We start from the raw sequence: 15,893 nt of genomic DNA, 5'->3' as shown, positions 1-15,893 counted from the left end.
GCCAGAAACATCCAAGCTACAGGGTTTTGCAAAGGTTATCAATATTTTATTGCTCCTATGGCTCTGTCACTTCCCAATTGAGTACCTTTGGGCTACTTAATCATGCCATGCCTCAGGTTCCTCATCTGCAAAATGCAAAAAGACAATAGTTTTAACTTCTAGGGTTATTGTGAAAATTAAATGATTTCAAGAGTATTAAAAATTACATACCTTCTCTAAAGTTTTATTCACTGCTTGTCTCCAGCGTATACAAGATACTTGATGACTATTTGTTAAATGCATGATTGAATAAGTGATATTTCTTTTAGTCTGTATGTTTAATTCAGCTTACCCACCCACCCACTCACCCACCCACAGTATCTGTAACTTCTTTCTGGAAATTAGTGCCTTTCTCAACTAAGCTGAAGAAGATCTGGAAAAAGAATTTGACCATACCTGGGTCATACTTTTGAAGCAGAATATACCTACCACCATTCTCTAGGGGTTTCCCATTGCCAGCTTTTATCACATTCCTGGAATCCTGGTTAAACACTGGGTTTACTGTACTGTAGTCAATGTTTATCACATGCTCAAACCTCAGGCCTTCTTTGGAAAGAGGCATAAGAGAACATAGGCAGTCTCCAATACATTGAAATGAGTTAACATGGCATTGCTAATTATTATTTAATTCATTGGTAAGTTCTGAAAGATCATCAAAAATTGTAAATTGTAAATCAGTCTCTCTGGATCAAGAGACTGGTCATTTATTTTAAGAAAACCTATATAATATCCTCAATGATAAAAACAAAGAAACCTAAAAGTCAGGATAAGTGTAACACATGGGGCTCTGCTAAGTCCCTAAGTAGTCCCAAGAGGATGGTCATTCAGTTTTATAAAAAATCCTGAAGTCCTCCATTTTGCCATCTGTAGAACATCTGTTCCTAAATACAGGGGCACCAGCACGTGAATGAACAAATGACTTTAATTTGTCCTCATCTGACCAGACCCCCCTCGCTCACCAAGCCAACCCAAAAGTAACAGAAGGCACTGTCCTGAATTTCCCTGAGAACCAACAGCATCCAGAACTGTTAAACCAGGAGAACAAAATCCCCAAGTATTAGCATCCACTCTCCAACCACATTGCTGAGAGGCTTAGAGCCAAAGACAGGAAGAAGCAATGCCTGTCAGCTGTTTCAGAGAAAGGCTCCAAAGTGATCTCTTTCATATTGCTGGAGAAGATCCATGACCCCCCTAGTGGCACAAGATAGACCTCCAAACAGGCGAGTACCGTTACACAATGCTGGTTACACTATCACACCACTACCACTTCAGCTGTCACAGGGCAGAAAAGAAAATCCCTGTAACTGGAAGATGAGGAACAAAGATTAAGGTAATATAAGATTCTGGTTGTTCTATCCAATAAACAGGATTTCAAAATTGGGCTTCTACATATAGAAACTATGTGCGTCTAGAGCCTTAAAATTCATACAACTTCCTCTAAAATAACCACTGATGAGATCATCTGTAAAAATGTGGAATCTGGGTTAGATGACCTCTATAGCCCCTTTCAGCTCTAACCCCTGTGAGTCTCACCATCTCTGTGTTCTAATAATATGGGTCTGCTTTTTTGCTTATTAAGTATTTAGAAAAATAAAAACTAAGAAAGTCAAAAATTAGCAAATATTATGTGACTGGGTGGAACTGGGCAGCAGACGATGAGATGATTAGATGGCATCATCAACTCAACAGACATTATATATGCATTTATATATAAATGTTATATATATATAACATGGATGTTATATATGTATAACATGGATTATATATATGAACGCCTGGTGGGCTGCCGTCTATGGGGTCACACAGAGTCGGACACGACTGAAGTGACTTAGCAGCAGCATACATAATTTTATTTAGAAGCAGAAGAACCTCTTTACACAGTGCTTTTATACACTTAAACTCCAAAGTACATGGGTGCTCAGTTGAGTCCAACTTTGCAACCTCATGGACTGTAGCCCACCAGGCTCCTCTGTCCGTGGGATTTCCTATGCAAGAATACTGAAGTGGATTGCCATGCCCTCTTCCAGGGGATCTTCCCCATCCAGGGATCGAACCAATGTCCCCTGCGGCTCCTGCATTGGCAGACAGATTTTCTTTACCACTGGACCACCTGGGAAGCCCTGGTGTTCGGAAAATTTGAAGGCAACAGAACTGGGTGGCAGAGGATGAGATGATTAGATGGCATCATCAACTCAACAGACGTGAATTTGAGCAAACTCTGGGAGATAGTGAAGGACAGAGGAGCCTGGCCAGCTGCAGTCCATGGGATCACAGAGTTGGACACGACTGAGCACACATGCACTTTGGAATTTAAAGTGGATAAGACAACAACAACTTCCAAAATTGTCATTCTGCTCAGTACTACTAATCTGTTCATTGAGCTTGCCAATCACCTCTACAGAACAGGAATGATTTAATTTTAATCCAAATCGATTTTATTTTGCATAAATGACATTTTTTTTCAAGATCTTCCCCAGGCCTTTAATCTGAAAGGATGATCCCCCATATTTATATAGCACTGTTAACTCTCAAAGACTATTCTTTTCTAATATCTGTCTAGAGTGTAAGCTCCATGAGAGCATGATGGTCCAGCACACGGTAGGTGTCAAATAAGTATTAGCTGAAATGAATGAATGTGATACTCACAACAACTCCGTGGGTGGACAGGGATCTCCTGGCTAAGGGTGTATCTGCCAGAGGTGGGAACTGAGGCACAGGATCCAGGTCAGGAAACCAGCCAAAGTCACATAGGGGCCAAAAGTCAACCTTGAGTGGATCCTAATTTAAAAAAAAAAAAAAAAAAGCTGTGAAAGATGATCATGAAACAAATGGAGAATATTGAATATAGGATGGGTATTAGATAGCATTATGAGACTATTACTTTTCTTAGATGATAATGGGGTTGTGATTATTTAAGATAATGCCCTCATTCTTAGGAGATACATACTGCAATAGCTGAGTGCCAAAGAATCGGTGCTTTCAAACTATGGTGCTGGAGGAGACTCTTGAGAGCTCCTTAGACAGCAAGGAATCAAATCAGTCAATCCTAAAGGAAATCAACTTTGAATGTTCATTGGAGGGGCTGATGCTGAAGCTGAAGCTCCAATATTTTGGCCACCTGATGCGAAGAGTCACCACATTGAAAAAGACCCTGATGCTGGGAAAGATTGAGGGCAGGAGGAGAAGGGGATGACAGAGGATGAGATGCTTGGATGGCATCACTGACTCGATGGACATGAGTTTGAGCAAGCTCTGGGAGAAAGCGAAGGACAGGGAAGCCTGGCATGCTTGCAGTCCATGGGGTCGCAGAGTGGGACACCACTTAGAACTGAACAACGATAACAATATGTTGAGGCAGTATCATGATATCTAAAACTAGCTTTCTAACTAACATTTTTACTGGTTCAGCAAGAAAAAAAGATACAGCAAATATTGCAAAATGTGAATATTTGGTGAATCTATGTGGAAAGCAAATGGATGTTCTTAGAAATGCTCTTTCAAAATTTTCATTAAAAGTTGGGAGGGGAAGGCAATGAAAGAGGCCACAGGGGGAAATTGTAGATGTGACTATATGAAAACTTTCATCCTTTCTAGCTGTGGTTTATTTGGGTGGTAGGACTTTATTGGACTCTTTCCCTTTATATTTTCCTAAATTTTTCATATGAGTAGGAGTTTTATTTGTAATAAAATATTAAAATTTAAATAATGTAGCAACTACAAGATGAATCTCCAATACCTTTCTAATCTATGGCCATACCACCCTGAACGCGTCCTATCTCGTCTGATCTCAGAAGCTAAGCAGGGTTCAGCCTGGTTAGTACTTGGATGGGAGGCCTTTCTAGAATCACAGTGTAGCAGATTGTATCTTCCAAAGATGGCTCTATTTATACATTTTTCCCATCCTACATGCATGTCTTCCCATCCTACATACAACCTCCTATATGAGATAAGATCTCTGTCTCAAGCTTATGAACCTGAACCTCAACAGGGACTTGTGGCTGCCCAAAGCATTGGAGTCTGGCAGACCATCACTAAGCATATGACTTTGAAGCCCAGCCCACGCAGAAGATACAACCTCCGTCTCTTTCTCCTCTCTCTTTAGGTACTTGCCCTTAGAACTCAGTCACCACATTGTAAGGAAACCCAGCCCACATAGAGAGGTCCAGTGCAGATATCCTGGCTGACAGCCCCAGCCAGCCCCCAGCCATGAGCCAGCATCAGCCACTGTCATACGGTGAGAGTGGATGATCTCTCAGATGGTTCCAGTCTTTGAATTTTCCAGCTGATGCTCCAGATATTGTAGATCAGAAACCAGCCATCCATTCTGTTCCTGGTCTGAATTTTTGACCAAAGAAACAGTAAGAGGTAATAAATACATTATATAATGCATGATTATAGTGCCTCAAGGCACTATGTTTTGGGGTAACATGCAGTCGTCATAACACAGAGGGACAGTAATATCCTCTGATGTGGAAAATGTGTTTGTTATTGATTAGAAAACTGAGTGCCACTGGGAGAGAAGAACTGAAACACAGTGTGAAAGTGAAAGTCACTCACTTGTGTCTGACTCTCTGTGACCCCGTGGACTTTTAGAGTCCATGGGATTCTCCAGGCCAGAATCCTGCAGTGGGTAGCCATTCCCTTCTCTGGGGGATCTTCCCAACCCAGAGATCCAACCAGGGTCTCCCGCATGGCGGGTGCATTCTTTACCATCTGAGGTATCAGGGAATCCTGAAATGCAGTGTAAGTTACAATTAATCTTCCTGGCCGTCAGTCAACCAGATGTATCCTCTCTTCAGAGAGAAGCATTTAAATGTTGAAAATGAATGTCTGGTTACTGCAGAGAACACCAAAAGAAAGCATCTTTAGAACTTGGATGACTGAGGTTGTCCCTTTTGCCTATAACGTACCACATATCAGATTACATGTTACACAAATGTGCTCTTTGGGAAAAAAAAAAAACTTCATTTAAAATCCACTTTTTGATCGTCTTAGTCTTTCTTCCGTCAAAACACAGGTTTTAATTTTATGAAGAATTCATAATTGTTTGTTTTTCCTATCACATTTCACACATTTTGCCATGTCATTATTTAAGGAAATGATCATATTGTAATACTTCCTCTTTTCAGACAAAGAAATTGTAAACATATCAGAAAAAGGGAACCATAGCTTTATCTGAACACTAATATATTTAGAGAGTCAATACCATGGCCATCCACTTTCTCAGTGACCCAGATGCATTTTACTGTACTCAAGCAAGGTGTTAGGATTGCAGTAAAAAATATATATCTCTCTATATTCATATCTATCTATCTACTGAGGTAAATTTTTAACGGTGACCTGCTGCTCTCTCCAATGCTATCTGTCATACATGTAGAGGTAAAAACAAGTTAGTGCAACAACATAGAAGATTAACCATTTTTCACAAATATGTAAAAGGCCCAGGGAACAATCTCCATTCAGAGTGAGCTGCTTGGCTGTGCAGGAAAAAATTTTTTTCTTTTCTGTCCATTAATTCTCAATAGTTCAATTAAACTATCTAGCCTCTGAAGGGAGAAGGCGATGGCACCCCATTCCAGTACTCTTGCCTGGAAAACCCCATGGATGGAGGAGCCTGGTAGGCTGCAGTCCATGGGGTCGCTAAGAGTCGGGCACGACTGAACGACTTCACTTTCACTTTTCACTTTCATGCATTGGAGAAGGAAATGGCAACCCACTCCAATGTTCTTGCCTGGAGAATCCCAGGGACGGGGGAGCCTGGTTGGCTGCTGTCTATGGGGTTGCACAGAGTCGGACACGACTGAAGTGACTTAGCAGCAGCAGCAGCAGCCTCTGAAGAACAACACAAGGAGCTGTTAAAAAAACAAAGGATCTATGGCAATCTTTTAAACTCAAATGCTTTTATTTCATTTATCATTTTTAAAATATTCATCATGATGGTGAGCCTCCTGACTTTAGTCATGGATTAATACTTATAGGAGGGTTAAATTAGTAACCAAGAAAAGTTATCTACATCAAAACCATGGGGTAAGACTCCTACACAATATATACTTAACTCAGAATTGCCATCTTTAGCTGTATCATCAAAAAAGAAATTGCATACATGTCACTTTTCTAATTAGGAGTAACACTTCATTAGAAGTTGTACATGTGTTAAAAGCCTCCTCCAACTGCACTAACCTATAATTTGTTTCTTCCATTCAGGTGGAAGTATTGTTTTATGTATTTGTAGGTACTTAATAGGGCTTCCCAGGGGCACTAGTGGTAAAAAACCCGCCTGCCAATGCAGGTTAGACATAAGACATGCCAGTTCAATCCCTGGGTGGGGAAGATCCCCTGGAGAAGAGAATGGCTACCCATTCCAGTATTCTTGCCTGGAGAATCCCACGGACAGAGGAGCCTGGAGGGCTACAGTTCATAGGATCACACAGAATTGGACAACTGAAGTGACTTAGCACGGCACAGCACAGGTACTTAATAGGACTTCCCAGGTGGCACTAGTGGTAAAGAGCTTGCCTACCAACGCAGGAGACTTTAGAGATGCAGGTTCGACCCCTGGGTCAGGAAGATCCCCTGGAGGAGGGCATGGTAACCTACTCCAATATTCTTGCTTGGAGAATCCCATGGAAAGAAGAGCCTTGCAGGCTGCAGTCCTATAGGGTCGCAAAGAATCAGACACGACTAAAGCAACTTAGCACAGCACAGGTACTTAGTAAAAGCTTTCTAAATGAATAAATGCAAATGTTCTACCTTCCTACAGTGTGACAGTAAATCTTAATCTCCTTTGTGCTATTCCATCCTCTACCACTTCCATTCCATAAAATGTGGCACAGCTGCTATGTAAACTGCTCATGTTTAAGTGAGTTTCTTCAGCTTTCTGTATACTTACAGGCAGGTTCTGCTTCTCTTTTCCAGACCCTCAAGGAATCTTTTCAGGATGTGTCCCTCCCTCTCTACTAAACTGACTTACTCCCTCTTGTTAACTCTGCTCATAGTCTCTTTGCTTCACACTCAAATTTCACCCATCAGCCTGATCCCTCTGATGGGTGAATGATAACTTCAGGCTCTCTTCCTGGGTGCTCTCTCTGGAGTCCTCATCCCACAGCCCGTTTCACTGCTCCAGCCAGTCCCAGCCTGGGAGGGAAATTCAGGCTGCTTGAACTTCACGGTAGGGGTGATCTGACTACTTGACCATTGGCTCCAAGGTTGACCAGTCTGGTCAGTCAAGTGTCTTCTTCACCACTCCCCTCACTACCCAATTAAAGGAAAAGATCTTATCACAAAGGCAGAGGTATAAAGTAACACCTCAAAGGCACATAAGCTTAGTTTAGTGTCTAACACTGTACTTTGCATAAACATTCATTGTCACGGCAGATTCTGGTAGTGACAATCCTTGTCGCCTGTACCTTTCTAATCTTAGGCAAATCTAAACTTCTCTTTAGGGAAACTTACACATAATTTCCTTCTCCAGTTACTTCATAGGGCAGTTAAGGTGGGGCAAGAAGCCACAAAGCCCTGTTTAACAAATTAAAGCAGTGTTTATATTATAGGCTTGATCTTTCATAATAGAAGGGAGGCTGCTGACTCATGGTGCTCAGATCAGACTTCCTGCCACCAGCAGGGTGTTCACATACGGTGAATACAGATGAATGGCTTGGGCTTTGCGCCCATCATCACTGGGCCCTGGTGACCCAATAACAGGAAGATGACTGGTGAGGCTGTATAATTGCTTTTCATCTGTGTTCAGTGAATGGCACCATCACCTCTCAAATTACCCAAGCTAGAAATCTGGTTGTCATCCTGAATTCTTGCTCTGTCTCACAACTCACAACTGATTTGTTTACAGAGTCCTGAAGATTCAACTTCCTAATTATCCTTCGAATTCACTCCCTTTCTGTGTTAATACCTCTGGCCATTGATTTAGAGTCCTCATCATTTGTCATCAGATCTGCTGCAATTGGAAACAACTGGTCTCCTTGAGTCTGGCCTCACCACTTCTAAACTGATATCTCTGGCAGAGCAATCTTTCTAAACTACTGACATGATCAGGTTTCACAGCTCTCTCCACTGAGCTTAAAAATCTTTCAACTAGACACCTTGTTGCTTTAGGCTGCAGTTCAAAGATCTTAGCATGGCAAACCATCCCCTGCCTCTTGGCTATATTTCCACAGGCCCTTCATTCCAGCTATATACATCTCATTTCAGTTGCCTGATCGTCTCACTCTTTAACCTTTCATTGCTGTTTTGTGCCATCCCCGCATCCTGAAATGATCCTTCACTGATTTACCTCCCCTACCATTACCTTGGCGTTCATCTATTCACGAAATGCTTACCGAGGCTGACTGTGCCTGATACTCTTTTAGGTGCTGAGCATCAATGACTAATACAGATAAAACTTCCTGACTTACAGAATTTACCGTTATAGTGGTGGTGATGGTGGTAGTGGGAGAGGACAGACAATGAACAAAATAAATAAATAAATTATATTACAGACTAGGAGGGGTAAGTGCTATGAAAAATATTAAGCAGGGAAGAAGGATGTGGTGGGGATGCCAGAGCAGGTGTGGAGGTCAGGTCACTGCAATTTTAAATGGAGTGGTCAGGGAAGGCCTCACTGAGAAGGGACATTTGAGCAGAGACTTAAGGAAATGAAGGAGCAAGCCATGTGAGTATTTGGGGGAAAAGCATTAAGGGAAAAGTGAGGAGGAAGAGCAAAGATCCTGAGGTCAACGCAGCCCTCGAAAATGGGAACTGGAAAGAGACCAGTGTGGTCTGAGGAGAGTGAGCAGGGCGGAGAAGAATAAAAAGGTCAAAGGGAGGCCCCGCCCCTTCCCCCGCCCGGGCGGCCATGGCCTTTCCCGGCATCCCCTATGAGCGACGGCTTCTCATCATGGCGGACCCTAGAGATAAGGCGCTTCAGGACTACCGCAAGAAACTGCTGGAGAACAAAGAGATTGACGGCCGTCTCAAGGAGTTAAGGGAGCAATTAAAAGAACTTACCAAGCAGTATGAAAAGTCTGAAAATGATCTGAAGGCTCTACAAAGTGTTGGGCAGATTGTGGGTGAAGTACTTAAGCAGTTAACTGAAGAAAAATTCATTGTTAAAGCTACAAATGGACCGAGATATGTTGTGGGTTGTCGTCGACAGCTTGACAAAAGTAAGCTGAAGCCAGGAACAAGAGTTGCTTTGGATATGACTACACTATCATGAGATATTTGCCAAGAGAAGTGGATCCATTGGTTTACAACATGTCTCATGAGGACCCTGGGAATGTTTCTTATTCTGAGATTGGAGGGCTATCAGAACAGATTCGGGAATTAAGAGAGGTAATAGAATTACCTCTTACAAACCCAGAATTATTCCAGCGTGTAGGAATAATACCTCCAAAAGGCTGTTTGTTATATGGACCACCAGGTACAGGAAAAACACTCTTGGCACGAGCTGTGGCTAGCCAGCTGGATTGCAATTTCTTAAAGGTTGTATCTAGTTCTATAGTAGACAAGTACATTGGTGAAAGTGCTCGTTTGATCAGAGAAATGTTTAATTATGCCAGGGACCATCAGCCATGCATCGTTTTTATGGATGAAATAGATGCTATTGGTGGTCGCCGGTTTTCTGAGGGTACTTCAGCTGATAGATTCAGAGAACTTTAATGGAGCTACTGAATCAAATGGATGGATTTGATACTCTGCATAGAGTTAAAATGATCATGGCTACTAACAGACCAGATACACTGGATCCTGCTTTGCTTCGTCCAGGCAGATTAGATAGAAAAATACATATTGATTTACCAAACGAACAAGCAAGGTTAGATATATTGAAAATCCATGCAGGTCCCATTACAAAGCATGGTGAAATAGATTATGAAGCAATTGTGAAGCTTTCAGATGGCTTTAATGGAGCAGACCTAAGAAATGTTTGTACTGAAGCAGGTATGTTTGCAGTTCGTGCCAATCATGATTTTGTAGTACAGGAAGACTTCATGAAAGCAGTCAGGAAAGTGGCTGATTCTAAGAAGCTAGAGTCTAAATTGGACTACAAACCTGTTTAATTTACTGTAAGGTTTTTGATGGCTGCATGACATCTATTGGCTTAATTTTAAAAAAGTTAAGGAAAATAATGGATTGGCAATGATCTCATTAATAGCATATGAATAAAAATGTGTATGAATAACATTGTAAAAATTAGTAATTCAGTAATTCTGCTTTTAAGAAGTACAGAGGAAATTTGTATGTTTGTTAATGTTGCATTTATTGCAGCAGAAGTCAGAAGAGTATGTTGAAGCTTTTTGTATTTGCTGTGTGAGTATTTTGTAAAACCTTGAAAATGGTTTGACATAGTAGTACCAGGGAGCATTTCTTATGACTTATTTTATATCACTTGTTTTCCTCATCCTAAAATGTTTAATAAAATCTGTTTAATTTAGTTCTCCTAAAAAAAAAAAAAAAAGGTCAAAGGGAGAAAGGTAAGGGGAGACCTTGTAAACCACTGCAGAGCTTTCTAAAAATATTTATTTGGCTGTGTCGGGTCTTAGTTGTGGCATGCAGAATCTTCCTTGCGTCATGCAGAATCTTCCTTGCGTCATGCAGGATCTTTCTTTGCAGCACATGGATCCTTTAGTTGTGGTGCATAGGCTCAGTAATTGCAGCTTGCGGGCTTAGCTGCTCCTCGGCTTATGGGATCTTAGTTCCCCAACCAGGAATCGAACCCACATCCCCTATATTGCCCAGCAGATTCTTAACACTCGAATTGCCAGGGAAGTCCCCATGGCATTCTAAGGGAGATGAGGAGCTTATTGGAGGGTTTGAATCGGGAAGTTACACAATGGAAGTATCTCTCTGGCTGCTGAATTGAGAATAGGTTGTAGGAAGACAAGGGTGGAAGCAGGAGATTTGTTAGGTGGTTGCTACAGAAATCCAAGCAAGAACTGCTAATGGCTTGAGCCAGGGTGGGGACAGTGGAAGCCATGAAACAGGGTTGAATTCTACAGCTAGCTTAAAGATAGGTCTGATTGAGTTTGCTGACGGATTGGATGTGGGATAAGAGAGAAAGAAAGGTCACAAGGATGTCATCAAAGTTTTTAGTCTGATCAACTCTAAGGATGAAGTTGCCATTAACTGAGATAGGGCATACTTGGAGGAGCAGGTCTGGGGCAAAGATTAGGAGTTCTGGTTTGGATTTGAAACATCTGAACTTCTGAGTTTCTTCTCCTAAAAGCCTCCCCAGCTCTCTCTCTCCACCTAGAATATGCACATTGGTTTTCCCCTAAATTGGTTTCTATTGCTCTCAGAGCCCTTAGTACACAAAGCAGCCCTTTTAACACAAACATTTTCCATTAAGCATGTATTGACTCAGATTAAAAAACAAACCAATAACTTCTGTTCTGACTGTAAAGGAGTAATTGAAATGGAACTTGCCCTTCCAGTATAAACAACTAGAAAATGGGACAAAATCAATGAAACAACTGTATTCAGATATTGGGACAATAGGGAGTGAAGAATGTGCCCTCAGAGATGAGGGAAACAAATAAGTGAGCCCCACAATCACTCTAGCTATTAAACTTCTGCTCAGGGGTTGGGAACCCAGTCAAAACCCATGAGATCTTATTGAATTAAAGAGACAAAGACTGGAGTTGTTGGAGGCTGAAGGGGGTGTGGTGGTGGGGGGGGAGTATTAAAGAGACACCATATAAAGAAAGTGTTTCACAAACATCATATGATATTGCTTATATGTGGAATATTAAAAAAAATGATACAAAGGAACTTATTTACAGAACAGAAACAGACTCACAGACATAGAAAGGAAACTTACGGTTATCAAAGGGGAAAGGTAGCGGGAGGGATAAACTGGGAATTTGGAATATACACACTACTATATTTAAAATAGATAATCAACAAGGACTTACTATATATTACAGGGAACTCTGCTCAATATTCTATAAGAACCTAAGTGGGAAAAGAATTTGAAAAAGAATAGACATATGTATTTGTATAACTGAATCACTTTGCTGTAAACCTGAAACTAACACATTATAAATCAACTACAGCCCAATATAAAATATTAAAAATTAAAAAAATAATGAAGTGCTTCAAATATCTGCATGGGGACTCCCTTGAAATTTTGTGTAACTACTAATCTGGGCACATTCTGGATGAAACCCTGAAGGCCTAGCGAAGAGCAGCTGATGGGAATCTCTAAGCTAAACAATCACCAAAACTGATACAAGACTGAGAGACCTGAGTTCTTACTGTGCAGAGTGGAAAGTACTTGTTGAACACTTGGGGTACTGAGTAAAGACCTCAGAAGGGTCATGCCTTAGTATCAATAGAAGAGCTAAACTAAGCCTAAAGTAAAGGCTGTAAAATAAAGCTGTAATTCAAAAAGATCAGCCTGATCTGCAAGTAACTTAACTGCCCCAAGAAAACAGACTTTAACTCTCTTTAAAGGAAGACAAGAAAATCCCATCACTCAACAACAGAACATTTACAATGTCATGAATTTAAAACGGCACCAAAACTATGAAATATTTACAGATACATCCAGTGTGTGTTGGAATCGGCTCACACAACAGCTCATTCTCTCATCCCTTCGGAACTCCAGGTTGGGTGACGTCACGTTGAGAGCTTGAAGCTGATCATGGTTTGAGTATTCACACCACAGAAACTGGCAAACAAAACACATCAAAAGTTTGGTTACAAAAATAATATCTATGAATGATGGTCTGAAGAATATGTAGTCAACTCATTTTCCTACTTAATCTAAAATTGTTCTTTCATTTAAGCCAGACTTTCAAATTGATATATGCCTTTGCCCCTTCACAGTGACTCATGGGCTAGTATTGTGCTCTATCTTCTAAGCCAAGTAGTGTTATAAGAAATAATCATAGCTTAGTTAGGGTCATTGGATTCCATGGAGCATACACCCACCGAAATTTCCTCAAAACTACATTAAAGTAATGTGGCTCTTTGGCTGACCCTAAGTCAGGCTATTAGGAAAGTTCCCATCTTTATTTTCATGGGCATGATAATAGGGCCTGAATATCTGAGTTTATTCTGTGAATATTTGTTAGTTGAATCTCAAAAAACCTATTTAACACGTGTAGTTTTATAATGAAAATATCCCACAAAGCAAGCATCTACTATTTTGCCTGGAGGCTGAGATGGTAAAGAATCTGCCTGCCAATGCAGGAGACCTGGGTTCAATCCCTGGGTGGGGAAGAGCCCCTGGAGAAGGGAATGGCTACCCACTCCAGTATTCTTGCCTGGAGAAATTTTGACAACTTAGATAAATATTGAACAGTTTCCCCAAAAACACATTTCACCCAATAAAAATCATTTAAATACTCTGTAATTATTAAGAAAATTGAATGCATAATATAGAAACTGCTAGAGCTTCTTAACTGGTCTTGATTCTGACCCTGCTCGTCTCTGCTCTGTTTTCTACACAGTAGCCTGAGAGATATTCTCAAAGGAAAAATCTCATCACACCGACTCGCACTTAAAACCAACCAGTGTCTTCCCACTGCTCTTAAAACCCAAATTCCTATTTTTGTGGCACACATGGTCTGTATCGATTATTCGTCTATTGCCTTTCAGGTCTAAACTCATCCTTTTATTCTAAATTTGTTTTTCTGGATCTGAGAGTCTAAAAATTCTATTTTTGTTTTTGACAGCTTTTTTCTTTTTTAGTACCTTGCCAATAGGGTGGTAGAATGAGACTGTAAATTCAGAGGAGGAAGAAGGAAGCTATTCCTCACTGCCTCCCGTCTGCTTCCTTTTTCTGAGCACATCACCCTTTCTTCATTCCGTCAGTGACTGCCTTCTTCTTAGTAATAGTCAAGTCTAGTCTTCAGTTTTTCTGATGCACACAGAACCAGCCTTATCATGACCCACAGAAACAGCATCACTAGTTGGCTAGTGCCTCCTTCTTCTCTGAGTTCTGGGTCCGGGCTTGAGAGGCCCCCTCCTCTGAACTTAGAAACATTAACAGAAGCTCAGCCACACTCCCTTCTCTAAGGTCCAGAAATTCAGCTCTGAGGGGCCCCTCCTCCAAGTTTGTGAGTTCTAACAAAAGCATGCTTTCCCTTTGTTCCTTCACCTCTAGGGACATTAGCTGCTTCCTGAACCTGTAGCTTCATGATACCTTACTCTCTGCTTTTAGCCTTTTCAGTTACCTAGTTAACAATTGTTTACATAGAATTCTCTCTTACCTAGTTAACAATTGTTTACATAGAATTCTCTCTTTTAAAATAACTGGTTTGATTTCTCTCTTTCCCGACTAAGCCCTGATCATCTAAAGTCCTAAGTGATCTGCTTCACCTAATTTACCAATTTCATCTCACACAACTCTCCTCCTCAATCCATGTTCTTCAGCTGCACCAGCCTAATTTTTATCAGAAAGCTCTTTCCTATCTCCTGGGCTTTGAGTATTTTTCTCCTTTGCTTGAAATGGTCTCCCCCTGAAATTTAATGAGGTTAAGCTCTTTTCATCTATGACTTCCTTTTCATTATTTAATTAGGCTAGACCCTTCTCACCTATGACTTCATCTTCATCATTGAGTAGAGCTCAAATGTTACCCAGTCAGAGCCGACTTCCCTGGTGACTCTATCTAAAATACTCCTGAGCACTTTCTCCCATTTCCTGTTTATTTCTTTGCCACACTCAACAAGATATGTAATGATCTTGGTTTTGTTTATTTACTTGTTTATTGTCTATCTTCACATCCATTCCAGAAGAGAATGTAACTTCCATGCATGCAGAGTCCTTGCTTACGCTTTGTATATTTTCTGGTACACGTTTTAACTCCATATGTACTTGTTGAGTTAATGAATGGGGTCGCAGGTGGGAAAAGAGATTTGAAGGAGAAAAGGGGCCCACCAACTTCTGCAATGCACTAGAACAGGTGCTGTATGACCTGGGCCATAGAGATGCCACAAAGGATCAGACACCTGACTCTGGCCCTGACTGACTGAGATTCCAACAGCTTGTCACTGGGAAAGCTGAGATGTCCTTGGTCCTCCACTCTCCAGCCTCCTTTCCCAATCCGGTGCCTCCTGATCTTTCTCAGGTGACCAGTGCTCTCACAGTCTCCCATTTCCTCTCACAGGGACTCATTTTCATAAAACGATCTGAACAGACTCCAAACTAGAAGTGACAGGACATTCTAGAGCACTCACTATCCTGAAGGTATTTGTTTTTTATCTGGCAAAAATCCCTAAACCAAGAAAGCTTTAGAGCAGGGATTGTTAATTTTTGTAACTTTTGAATATGCCGTGGTGAATGTATTTATTATTTTTAAAGGTCCATAAAAATTTGAAAGGCTGTTTTTTTAAAAATAATTGCATTATCTTTACCATAAATGTAGTAGGAGTTTGTTCAAGATAACGATGGACTGACTGAGCAAATGTCTATTCCTTTTATTCCTACCCTTTTAATTTTACTGAAGTACAGTTGATTTACAATGCTGTGCCAGTCTCTGCTGTACAACAAACTGACTCGGTTATACACATATTTACATTCTTTTTAAAAATAAGGAGTGGAAGGACACCCTTTGTCATCTGAGACCACTGGTTGGGATACTTCCCCAGTATGCAAAACCCCATTGGACAGCCAGCCACCTTGCCTGAGTGACAGTGTGTAGGTGACCCTATTGGGGGCAGGGGAGGCAGATGAAAGGCATCTGCATTTGGTTTCTTTTCTCTTTCCTTTGCTCCAGAGGAACGCAGAGGTCTGTGGCTGCCTGCCCTCGGCTCTCTCAGCTTTTCCTACAATCCCTCCGGATACTAAAACCAGAAACTCAGATGTCATCCTTGACAACTCCCACTCCTGCCTCCGCCCCGTAAAACCCATCACC

At 41.1% G+C, this 15,893-nt stretch overlaps 1 pseudogene across 1 annotated transcript; it reads left to right on the top strand.

The window, feature by feature from the left end:
* The first annotated feature begins 8,887 nt into the window (after positions 1 to 8,887).
* LOC104997907 lies at positions 8,888 to 10,483 on the top strand (annotated as a pseudogene). Its single transcript, XR_826375.1, has one exon. The product of XR_826375.1 is annotated as a 26S protease regulatory subunit 10B pseudogene (transcript).
* The last annotated feature ends 5,410 nt before the right edge of the window (positions 10,484 to 15,893 follow it).

Source organism: Bison bison, unplaced genomic scaffold (assembly GCF_000754665.1).
Source record: "Bison bison bison isolate TAMUID 2011002044 unplaced genomic scaffold, Bison_UMD1.0 scf7180017864317, whole genome shotgun sequence".
NCBI classification, from domain to species: domain Eukaryota; kingdom Metazoa; phylum Chordata; class Mammalia; order Artiodactyla; family Bovidae; genus Bison; species Bison bison.
Note: the sequence above shows the minus strand (reverse complement) of the source record. Positions and strands in the feature narration are given on the sequence as shown.